Below are 12,603 nucleotides of genomic sequence, written 5' to 3' on the forward strand. Positions count from 1 at the left end.
AAAATTTTTTTTATATTTTTAAACAATCAAAACAGCTGTTAAAGCAACAGAAAATATTTAACATAATGAAAACACAAAACTCTTCTGATAAATATTCATATCGGATGGTAAAACTTATTAAATCATAAGAGAAATAGTACATATACATCAAGTGCAAGCAAACAAATAGGTTATAAAAATTTGAACAAATTTATTAAATAATCATTTATCTGTAACTTATCTGTTTTAACAATCAGTGATTAAAAAGAACACCTCTACTTTTCCCACAAAATCTAAAGTGGTTAATTTACATAAAATAGAACCCTAGATTTTTGGAAAATTAACAATTGAGGCAAAAAAGAGAGAGAGAGAAATAAAGATAAAGCATGTAATAAGTGAAAACAGATCATGTCTAAATAAACATAATTTTGGCAACAAAAAATAAACTCTGCATTTAAATTAAAAAAAAAAATACTTGTGTTCATGAAAGATAAAGTTCAACATTAGTAGCAAGATTTTTCCTCAAAAAAAAAAAAAAAAGTTAGCTTTGTTATTTTTTAACAAAAAAAAAAAAAAAAAACTTTTAAATTCCTCAAACAAATTGCATGTCGCAATGCAGTCGAACCTTGTTAAAGCAAACTCAAAGGGACCTTTGAAATCAATTTCTTTTAGCCGTAGTCTGTCTTATCGAAAAAGCAATGAACTACAAACAGTTGGATGGAGATTCCAAATGCAGTGCATCTTAGCAGTAACTTATTTTAAGAGTGTTTGAATTACTTAAGTTAGGCCAGGCCTGCCATTTCAAAATTCTCTGAAGGGGGGAGGGCAAAGGGTTTGTGTTCAATACATTTTATAGAAAAAGCAACAAAATACATACATAAATGCTGAATTTCATTATGTTTCTACAATTTAGGGGAGGGGAGGGGAGGGGAGAGGGTCAATTGATTTTTAAAGGTATGATATTTCAACTGAAATTAGTTATTTGATGGTAAAAGATTTAAAGAATTGATGAGATGCACACACAGAGAATAAACATAAATGGCAGTCGAAAAGAAAAGCCTTGAGAACATGCTTTTAACATTAAGTACGAAGTAAGAAACTACAAAAATTAATTACAAATTTGGCAAATAAACTCTCTCTTGAAATTAAAATACTGCTTAGCACGAGCACAGTCAGAAATTTTCCTGTGTGGGGGGGGGGGGGATTTGTCATAAGTCCTTAAATGTAGGCTTACCAGATTTCTGAAATTATTAACTGAGATAGCAGAATACACCCAACATCAAAGTTGCGGGTATTCAAAAGGGTACACACCTTGGCTGGTTTTTAAATTGTTTTAGAAAGCAATTAGAGCTAGTTAACTATGGGTCATAATGAATGGCACAAGCAGATAAATTTAAATATCTTATTTCTTACATGTTAATATTTATTAGTTACTTAAATAAGAAGAAACATTTTCATCAGCTAGGGCTCTTTTTTAAAAAATCTTTATTGGTTTTAATCTTTTAAAAATCTTCACACGCTAATCCGATATTAATTTTACACGTCAAAGTCACAAATGATAAAGTAATTATACTAAATAATCCTTCATCATAATTATCTTTAGATTTTTTTAATCATCTGTAACCAAATTTTATCTTTCACAATGTTCGGGACACCTGGATTTTGTATGAAAACCCAGACTTATATGCATATAAATTAACATATTAGCTTTGGAAATAACATTAAAACCAGGGGTACTGGCGGTGCTGACCCCCAAACACCCTTCCCTGCATCCCAGGTGTTTAGTAAAAAGGATTGAAAAAGTATCTCTAGTTGTGGAAATACATTGTGTCTATTTATCTAAAGAATGGAGAAAGTGGAAAAAAAAAAGGACTTTAGGCTCACCGGTAATCTGCTAAGCAGATAACCAGCATGCTGAATTGGGAATTTACTGTATATTTTGATAGGATCTATACAAACCATTGAGAAGAGATAAAATGGAGGGAGTGAAGACTTTTATTCATGAAACCAAGACCTCAAGTCACGTGATAGATTTTAAAGCAGAGCATTGGAAGAAATCAGGTTTCTATCGCTTGTTTCACGCAAAACGTGCCAACCATTCGTTATTGTTGAGTCATTTGACTTGGGGTCTTTGGGTCAGCTTTTGTTAAGCCCATGATTGGACTTGCTCCCTCCATTTTAATCCCTGCTCCAAGATACAAACAAACATAAGGCTTCTAGAGGGAAATTTTGAGGTTTCAGAGGCTTTATGAAACACCAAACAAATGTGTGTTAAACAATATATATGAGTAAAACATATTGTACTGCAATTCATTTTGAAAAATACAGTTGATGCTTGATTTTTTAAACTCCTTGGGACCATGAAAAAGTTGGTAAAAATGAGAGAACGTAAAATCGTAATGCAACTATATATGGTATATATATTTTCATGGCAAGTTCTATCAATATTAATAATATTTTATTTTTTTTGTTTGGTTTGACAAAAAAAAAAAAAAAGCATCAAAACACAAACAGCAATAAATTCAGATTGTTAAGATCCAAGATTTGTTAACCAATTTTGAGCTAATTTGTTTCTTTATACAAAATAAAAGCAAAGACAGAGGAAGGCCACAATACAATTTAAATGAAAGGGATTATCTTTTTCCCTGTGATTTCCTGTCCCTGGTGCAGGAATTCTTAGGAAAGAACTGTTTTGACTTTACGTTGAGTTCAGAAAAAAAAAAAAAAAAGATTTTTCGCATTGTAAATAAAAATGAAAAAATTAGATTGTTTCAAGGAAAATTTTTTTTAAAGATTCGCAAGAAGTTTATAAAATAGTAAGTTTTTATAAATTAGAGGCACTTAAAACCAATCACAAAACACAAAAAATACCTGCATGTGAATGCAGGAGACTTGTTAAGGAAGTAAAATACTAAAATAAAATCAGATTTAGTAAAAATGTTGCATATAGGAAATAAATCTTCTACATAAATTTCATTTCTGATTTTTCAGGTCCTAAATACACTGCTGCTTTTGAAAGTTGAAAGTATTAAAAAACCACTGACATATGTTTAAAATATGTATTAAAAAAAAACTTTCAAAATAATAATAATAATAATAATTTTTAAAAAGGGAAATTTTTACAAATTTTGTGCATCTTAAGATTCATACAAATTTTAATAGTAACACCCAAAACTTTTTTTTTACGCGGTGGATAGGGACCGCATAAAAAAATTTCATATAGAAAACAACCCAAAAACTTACAAGATAACTAGGAATTGCTAATTTACACAAAATTAAAATAAACCAAGTGATGATAATTTTGCTTAATAGTGAGACAAAATTTCCCAAATATGGAAGTTTTTCCAAGGTCAGCCTCCATTCCGAGGCCAGTACCTGCCATCTGGGTGCTCCTGTCGTCACTTGAAGATACTACTTGCAGTCGTTTGATAAATAATTTTGTCAATTAAGTCTCAATCTGATTAAAATTTTCATATACACCGAACAAAAAAAAAAAAAAAAGACTGCACAAAAACAGGTTTGAGTGTACATTGCTTTATTGTACAAGCATTGTTTTTAATACAGGTTAATTAATGCTTTTTAATAACTTTTTTGTTTTGTCACATCGCTTACAGATGAAACTTCAAAAAAAAAAAAATTTATCACTTGAAATACAAATTGACGATCAGACAAATATCATTGAGACACCTTTGACATTTTCGCCAGGGCCCAATTTCCCAATAGGCAGAGTAGGCAGCTGCCTAGGGCGGCAAAATTTTCAGGGGCGGCAAATTTTGCTTTACCATACATTTTTTTTATTACTCTTGAAGTGAACTACCAGCATTCTTTCATTTTCCATAGTGACATTCCTTTCTTATGATTGAATAATGTTTATTTTCACTCATCTTATAAAAGTGAAATATTTTTCAAGTATGGTAATAGATGTATGTAAAGCAATAAATGTTAAGACGAAAAATGGTGTCGATTGAAGAAAAGCAAGTGTCATTGCGTTTGACCAGAAGCTCCAACAAGATTGGAGTTAGACTAAATTTTTAGTGCCATAGTAAAGTTCATTCAATTATGGTTTCTTCAGTGATTGACATGTGTTTTCTCTTCAACATTATCAATATTTAAAAACTTTTCTGTTAATAGCTTTAAGTTTGGGCGGCAAATGAGAATAAGTGATGAGCAAAAAAGTCTGAATGACTTTAAATGAAGAAAACATGCCTTAGTTAAAAACCGATCAACAAAAAGGAGTTTTCAAAAGGGTATCAAAAAGTGATATATATTTTTCAAATGGGCAGTTTTTAAAAACAGAATCTTTGGACTTTTTGGAATGTAATCCAGTAACAATTTACAAGTGAAATACCATCGAGTAATGAGGAGTGGTAAGAAACATAAAGTGAGTGAATGTAATGACACAGAGGAAATTATTTAAATCATTAATTCATAAATGAAAACACTTCTCAATTTGCTGAATGATAAAATACGAGCATGCACCAATATCTTAATTTCGTAACACCTAATTGGAAGGAACCTTAAGCATCATTAAAAAACAATTTTGAAAAAGAGAAAAGAATCTCAATGTTGCAATTTTGTCTCCAAATTTTCCAAATAAGGAATTTTTTGGGAGGTCACGACTTCCCATCGGGGCACCCCTGAAAAGAAGTGTCATCAATTCTTCAAAAGCTTGACAGTTTAAATTTCAGGAACACTATTTTTAGGGGGTTTTTAATCACAGACATTTTGCATCTTTTTTTTTTTTGAGGGGGGGGGGGCGGCAGATTTCAGATCTGCCTAGTGGCAGCGTGGAGCTAAATTCGGCTCTGTCTGTCGCAACAATGCATTCAATGAAAAAGATTCAATAAAAATAGCATTGAAAAAATTCAGAATATTAAGTGTAAATTTTATGAAGATTCAATGACATAAAACTGTAAATTATAAATAAGATAGTCATGGACTCATTAGAATAGATACTGCAAGAGTACACAAATTAGTAAGATTAATTCAGAACTATTCTCAGACTTAAAATTAGGAACAATGTGTTTTTATATTCTATGCTGCAACATATGATTTCTTAAAACATGTTTATAAGCAAACGTCTTTTTGCAAAATTCACAGTGAAAGGGACGCTCTCCAGAATGTGTCAGTTGATGAGTCCGCAAATGATGTTTTAAGATAAAACCTTTACCACATGTCAAACATTTAAATGGCCGCTCTCCAGAGTGTATTAGCATATGTCTCTTCAAATGACATTTCTGGGCAAAATTCTTGTGGCACACTTTACAAAAAAAGAAACTTCCTCTGTTGACTAAATGATGATGTCTCCATCTATAGTTATCATTGGTACGAAAAGGAAGAGCTGCACAACAATATGCATCTGAAAAGAAAAACTTAATTCAAACAAAACTAATTTAAAACCAAATATAAATACAATTTTCATAAAACATTGAAGCACATTATACTGTCATGACATTCGAGCTTCAAAAAAGGTTGCATTGTCTTTTGAAATATTAACACATAAAGGTACAGACATTCATATTTTTTCAAATTTGTATTATAAAAAATAAATATCAAGTAAAAATGTTTATCATAAGCATTTCAAAGAGGAGATTTTAGCTATAACTTAGGGGGGGGGAATCTGACCCTTTTTTCGCACCTTTTATTCTGTTTTAAGGATATTGGTAAAGTGAAATCATTGAGAATAAATAATTGAAATCAATTTCTAATTTGACATACCAAGATCAATTTTCTACAATCAAACTAAAACGAGAAATGTAGTATGGTTAAATAGGACTAAAATATGATTAAAGCATTCTTCCCAATAACCTACATTTTCTTATTATTTTTTTTTCTTTCTTTAAAGTTAATTATACAGTTGACTCTTAAAAATTCAAAAGAAAATCAAAAAAAGTTTCAATCTTCTAAAATTCAAGGTGAAGAACATTGTCGCTGTTTGAAGAATACAGGGGGCCTCAAAATTTATAGATCCTGGCCTGAGTGCAATCTTATTTTTTCTTTTGATGAAGTTTTTGAAAATATAAAGACTTAGATACATCAAAATTAAATTATAAACAAATTAATTTATAAAACGGAAATATTATAGTACAAAAATAATTATAAATGCATTAGGAACTATGAAAAAGATATGTAGTTTATATATATACATATATATTGAATAACCTTAAGAAATTATATAACCAATTATAAAAAAAGAGAAAATATTAAAATAATTAAATAATGTTCTAGTTACTTTACTTTCCCTTTTTGTTTGCACACTTTCATTACAGTAGGAAAAAAAACTTTATAGAGTCTTTTCATTAAGAAATACTTGAAGTATGCTTGCAAGAAGGTTAAATTATGAAATTTCACTCTATTTCTGACCTCTCTATTTTGTGCTTTAGCATCGCCATTGGTTTTCCAAACCACAGCACCACTGCTGCAAACGGAACTTTCAAGCATCTGGGCAACAGGCAGATTTAGAAACTTTACTTTCTACGTTCCTACTACTAGTACGCAATGGCGCCCATATAGGGGGGCAAGGAAGGGGGCTCGAGCCCCACCTCCCCTTAGAAATGAGAACTTCCTTGCTTTTAGTAATTTTTTCTTTGCAAAAATGTAAAAATATTTCTTCTTCAGCCGTTAATGAATAAGTAATTAAAACTGTCAATTTTAATGATTCTAATCTGTCCTGAAATTGATTTTCATGGGGAAAATATCATACTAAACCATGGTTAAAATATCTGAGCCCCCCTTACAATTTTGCATAATTGCGCCCATGCTAGTACGGGTGGAAACAAGAGGAGGGTCATAACTCCCCCACCCTCTCCCAGTCAACAATATTACGCATCCATCACTATTGTGTATAATCAAAATTTAATAATTCCATACAAGATAGATGGATGTAGAATATCATGAAATATATTATTACGGGTTGTGTTCAAATACTGTACTAATAAAATAGAAGGAATTGTGGCTTAGACTTCTGTTTTAGTAAATATTTCTTTTATTGCTTCTGAAATTAACTTAATAAGGTCTCTGCCCTACTCGGGGGCCTTATTCCTGGCTGCTTTATAGTGACACTCAAACAATGCCAGAAACTTTTTGTTCCTAAAACTGCATATTTTTTAGCATGATCCTTCATCCTCCTTAAAAGGCTATTCTGTATTTGTCCCTGCTCACTAGCACAATCATATTTTATCAAAGAAAGAAAATATTTTTTCTTCCATACTATGCTTTAGAATTTTGAGCATTTAAGACTTCTGTCAACTGAAATGCCACAGGCAGCCATATTTGACCAATGTGTACATAATATTAATTCTTATTTTCTAGGATTATTTATTTTTTCAATACATTAATAGGAATTTTGAATGAAAACAATAAACTATAGTTCAATTCTGGCTAAAATACATCTTACCACCTTACCAGAAATCACAAATCTGGAAAACAAGTACTGTGTACTGCATGCAAATAATCATAAGAACTCTGCTGAACTCTATTTTAGCTTATAATATACAATATAATACTGACATTTTAAAGATATTACATTAAAATATTTTAGAATATCTACATTTTCAAACTACCATTGATGTACTTATATAAATCTTTATATCTTTATAACTTTATCAACATTTTGAAAATGTACATCTAAATATTTAAAACTATCAAAAATAATATTGCATAAAAAATATTGCCTTTTTGGAGACTATTTTAAATACATTAAAAAAAACCTTGGTTCATTTTGACAAACACAATGGGGTGCGAGATCTTCAGTTTTATATGGGCATTGCAGGGTTTAAGCTGGGTTCAAAAGTTCTTTGGCATAAAAGCTAAAATTGAGGGAAATATGTTAGCAAAATGCTAAAATGTTACACATTCTCATATATGCCTCAGTGTGTTTCATCTCCAGTTGAAAATAAAATTCATATTTCATCTGTGACATCTTTGAAGAAATAAGTACAACAGCTATTTTTTTTAAACATAAAATAAAAAAGAAAACATGATTGGTGTTTAGAACGTTGCAGTCCCCTCCTCCAATGCTGGATAAGACTAATAGTTATTGAGCGTAATTGTAGTTTAAACATCTTAGCTAAGATTTAAAAAAGATTAAGTTAATTATCGTCATGCATGCTTCCTCTCTAGGATCATACATTTCTTCTTTTTTAAAAAAACTAATTTATTTTTTATTTGAGCAAAAAAGCGAAAATGCATTGCTTTATTTTCGAAATTCAGATAGTGTTTTCGCATTATGCAAAAAATGCGACCGTAGTGGAAACCCTGGGGCATTGTAAATCCTAGCAAGTCTCTGCTCTGAGTTAATAATCAGCCACCAGCACTTTTAGCGTTGCTTAAGTCCTGCCTAAAACAAAATGATTTTGAGATAGTTTTTACGCATAGCAATGCATCAGATATTATTCAAAAGCAAAATGCATATTTTTATTCTTCATTCTATCATTGATAAAAAGACAGCAATAGAATTAAATATTGATTTAAATAAATTACATATGAAGTAACTTTAATTTTCTGCATTTATTATGATTTAAATATATTACATATGAAGTAACTTTAATTTTTCTGCATTTATGTCCAATATTTGGGCCGTGGTAGCCCGATCGGTAGAGTGTCGGATTCGAGGCCGGAGGGTCCTGGGTTCGAACCTCGATGGTCGAAGACCCACCGTCGTCATTAAAGGGGACTGGGCACCGTTAAATATGCTCATGGTCTCAATATCCTCCAAGTGAAACGATACCTCTGGGGGTGCTTGCACCAGGTAGCTATTAGCTCCTGGACTAGTTCTAAATTCTCATTAACTGTTCGATTCGGTGATGGTGCTGCCATCTATCGGTATATAAAATAATGGAGGCAAGACACTTAGTATGCAGTCCTCAACATAAATACAGTTGTAGTCAGTTGTGACTCTGAATAGGAATAGGATGTCTAATACTTTACTTTTAATACGTTAAAATTAAAACATTTTTGTGTGAATTTGAAGAAAAATAAATTAAGGTTTATTCATTAAAAACACCAAAAAATATTTTCGGACAAGTATTGGTAATATATTGGTACTTCAAAATTAACTTGGCCAGATTTTTGGAACAAAAGAGAAGATAACTTTTTGTTTCAAAATATAATCTTTTCTCTTTTCCACCAAAATGATTGTAGGATCTCTTGCATTATGGAGCTGCTTGAATTTTTGCCAGCTGTGCTGCTGGTTATTTATTTTTGCTCTCTGCAATTATGTTAAGACATTCAACAGAATCCACTCCTGAAAAATTAAAAATAGAAACATAAATAACGTAGATTCAGAAATAAATTAAAAGAGGAAGGCTATTTTCCTTCAGCTAAAATAATTCATTATTTTTACAGATGAATGGTTTAGTTTTTTTTTTTTTTTTTTTTTCAACTCTTCCCCTCCCCCTCCCAAGGCCATTTTTAGCCCTAAATGATTACCAATGCCAAAAAGCATTATTGATGTTCAACATTGTGCCAACATAATGCCTATTGTCATTTTAATAATAAATTCAGTTATTCAGTAAGTTTCCCATACAAGCAAGTATGGACTATAAGATTCTTAAAACTAAAGTTAAAAAATGCTGAAATGATTTCTGGTTCCTCGAAATTTAGTTTCAAAAATATTTAATCTAGATGTAAAAAGTTAAAAATATATGGCAAATATTATAAATTTAAAATAAAACGTAGGGATAAAAACAAATCAATTAGGGTCAGGTGGGGTGGAATGAGTATGTGGGGTAGAATGGGTAGTTTATTAATCTTTCGAGCTACAGGAAAAAAAATAATTTTTTTAAAATAAAATTACTGATGTTATTTACAATAGCTTGACTTTATTTCGGTTAAAGAAAAAAACTGAATGGAAATAGTCAGTTTAGTGACAGCCTTCTTGAAAGTTATATTGTAAAAATCAAAACTATATAACTGATATCATGGAAACTTTGTTTTCAGGATTTTGTTTGAATTTAGATAGCATTCTATTGGTTATTTTCATTAATGGAAGTCTCCTTTGTAAATTGAAGAGAAAAATTCCATACATTTTAAGAATATGTTAAAAAATTTTAAGTGGGGTGGAATGGGTATAATATTAGGTTTAATGAGGCTGTCAGGGGTGATTGTGACTCCATAAAAAAATGCCTAAACGTTTTTTCCAAGAAGAAAAAGTGTTTTGATGGGCATATATATACACATTACGTGTATGTACACATTATTTATATACATTATTATTTGCTGGGGCTAAAACTCGAAGTTTTAATTGGACTTAATACGTCCATGTGCATGGAGGAAAGTAAATTCTTTTAATTTTTTTTTTCATTTTTTAAAATTTTTTAAAGAATGTTTAATTTTCCCTCACAGTATCTGAATCCTTAAAAATTAATTATTCATTTACTAAAACTGCATAAAGATTTCAGAATTAAATAAGTTTGGGGCAAATGGAGCAGCATGTATTATGCTCACTGTGCAATAATAGGGCTGGGCGATATCCGAATTTTAATACCACGATATATCGCTCTCCAAATATCGATATTTTCGATATACATAGGTCCAGACCCCGAAGAGTTCCTATTTTTCCTACTTTTTAAAACTCTCTCCTTATTTTCCTACTTTTTCCTTTTTGTTCCTACTTTTTCTTTCTTTAGTATAGCACTTCTAATTGTGCATTGATTTTTATTTTTACAATGCCGCACCGATAATTTTCTGCATGTTTTGATTTTGAAAAGTAAAAGAAACAAACGGATGCTGAGCTTTTCATTGAATAACTACAGTAATTTCTGGGAGGAACGTTGTTAAAAAGTTAAGAGGCTTGTTTAAAAGTTAAATTTTCGTAACTGACTTTTTTGCCGTAGCAGCGTTTATGATCGACTTTTCTTTTTATCGACCCAACTTCAGTCCTACTGTGTTAACGAAACGATAAAGACATAGATACTGGCACATTCTGATGCTAATATATATTATTTACCCGTCAATTAGAAGCTTTAATTAAAGTAAACAGCCAACTGTTTAGAAAGTGCGGGAAAAGCCGAATTTCTTATTCGCCAATGGAGCTCTATTTAAACAGAAAGACAATGTAAAACCTAAAAAGGAACGTCAGAAGCAAATAATCAAAAACCTGTACACTGTACATAGTTTGTTGATGTTAGTACAAAACTAAAGCGACAGATAACAGAAATTCGCAAAAATGGACCGCTTCAAAAATAATCGAGGAAACTAACTCTTTTCATACATAAATATGATTATTGTTCATTCTAAATCATAAACATGATTATAAAATTTCATTTTCTTCCTTGCAAAGAGTATTTGAAAAAAAAAAACGAGCTGATGTGTGCCTCACATGACTTCCTTTCACTCCAATTTAATGTCATTTTCCCATTATTGGCAATTTTAATGTGATTCAATAGTTTACTCTCTAAATATCGCCAACAGTGGCCAAATTGAAACCAGATTTTAAAAATAATCGCCCAAATTGTCGCCAAGTTGGCGACAAAACTTGGCGATCAAAAGACTGGCGATATATCGGAGTGTCCATCAAATTATAACACCACTTGAGTTTACATCGAAATTAACAATGCTTTACCCCCAAAAAGGGGTAAAAGACGGGTTTAGAAACACCCGAATGCAATCAAAAGGGGAGGTGCACAACTAGACTCCACTAAGAGTCTACGTACAAAATTTCAACTTTCTAAGACATTCCGTTCTTGAGTTATGCGACATACATACGCACATACATACATACGTACATACAGACGTCACAAGAAAACTCGTTGTAACTAACTGGGGAATCGTCAAAATGGATATTTCGCGTGTCTATACCTTCTTATGCACTCTGGTCGAGTCGAAAAAAAAAAAAAACTATACATTCATTCGGGGGTGAGCAAAATGGGAATTAAGGTTGATTTTTGAGTAGTGATGTGGATCGGGTAAATACCCAGCGGGTAGGTAAATATTTTTGGGTATTTACCTGGGTATTTACCTAAGGCCTGGGTAAATACCCAAAAACTGGGTATTTTATAAAAATGCAAAAAAGTGAATGAAAATTTTTTTTTAAAATCTAAATATGAAAAAATTGGTAAAACTGATATATACAGTGGCTCCCAAAAGTGTTCGTACACTTTGAAATTTTTTAGTAAAACCAAAATAACTCAAAACTGAATTCGAATATAAAGTCCAATATTTTTTCACATCATTCCTATGTCATTCTAAATATAACCCATTGGTTTTTTTCAAAATATTGACGGATCTTCTTTTTGAAATGGATCAGAAAATGAAGAGACAGAGAAATGACGCGCCACAAAAGTCATCGTACACTCAAATATTTTCGAATAAATTCATGATTAAAATTATCATATGCCGTTTTATTAATATTTTTGCATTGTGTAGACCCTTATAAGTCATTTGGCTTTAATTTTTTGTTTATTTATTCCTTAATATATTGCTTATTACGGTAAAATGGTTGGTATTCGTAAAAAACCGCATACGCCATTCAAAATTTGATTTTTTTCCCTACAGTAGTGTTAAATTGGTTTGAAATGTCTCTAAATTATTTAATTTATTTGTTTGTATAGTAAAGTGCTTGATAAAATGCTTTAAAGAAAGGAATCGAACCGAAAACAAGGGAAGAAAAGGTCAACCGGCAAA

Source organism: Uloborus diversus, chromosome 2, assembly GCF_026930045.1.
Source record: "Uloborus diversus isolate 005 chromosome 2, Udiv.v.3.1, whole genome shotgun sequence".
Classification (NCBI taxonomy): Eukaryota; Metazoa; Arthropoda; class Arachnida; order Araneae; family Uloboridae; genus Uloborus; species Uloborus diversus.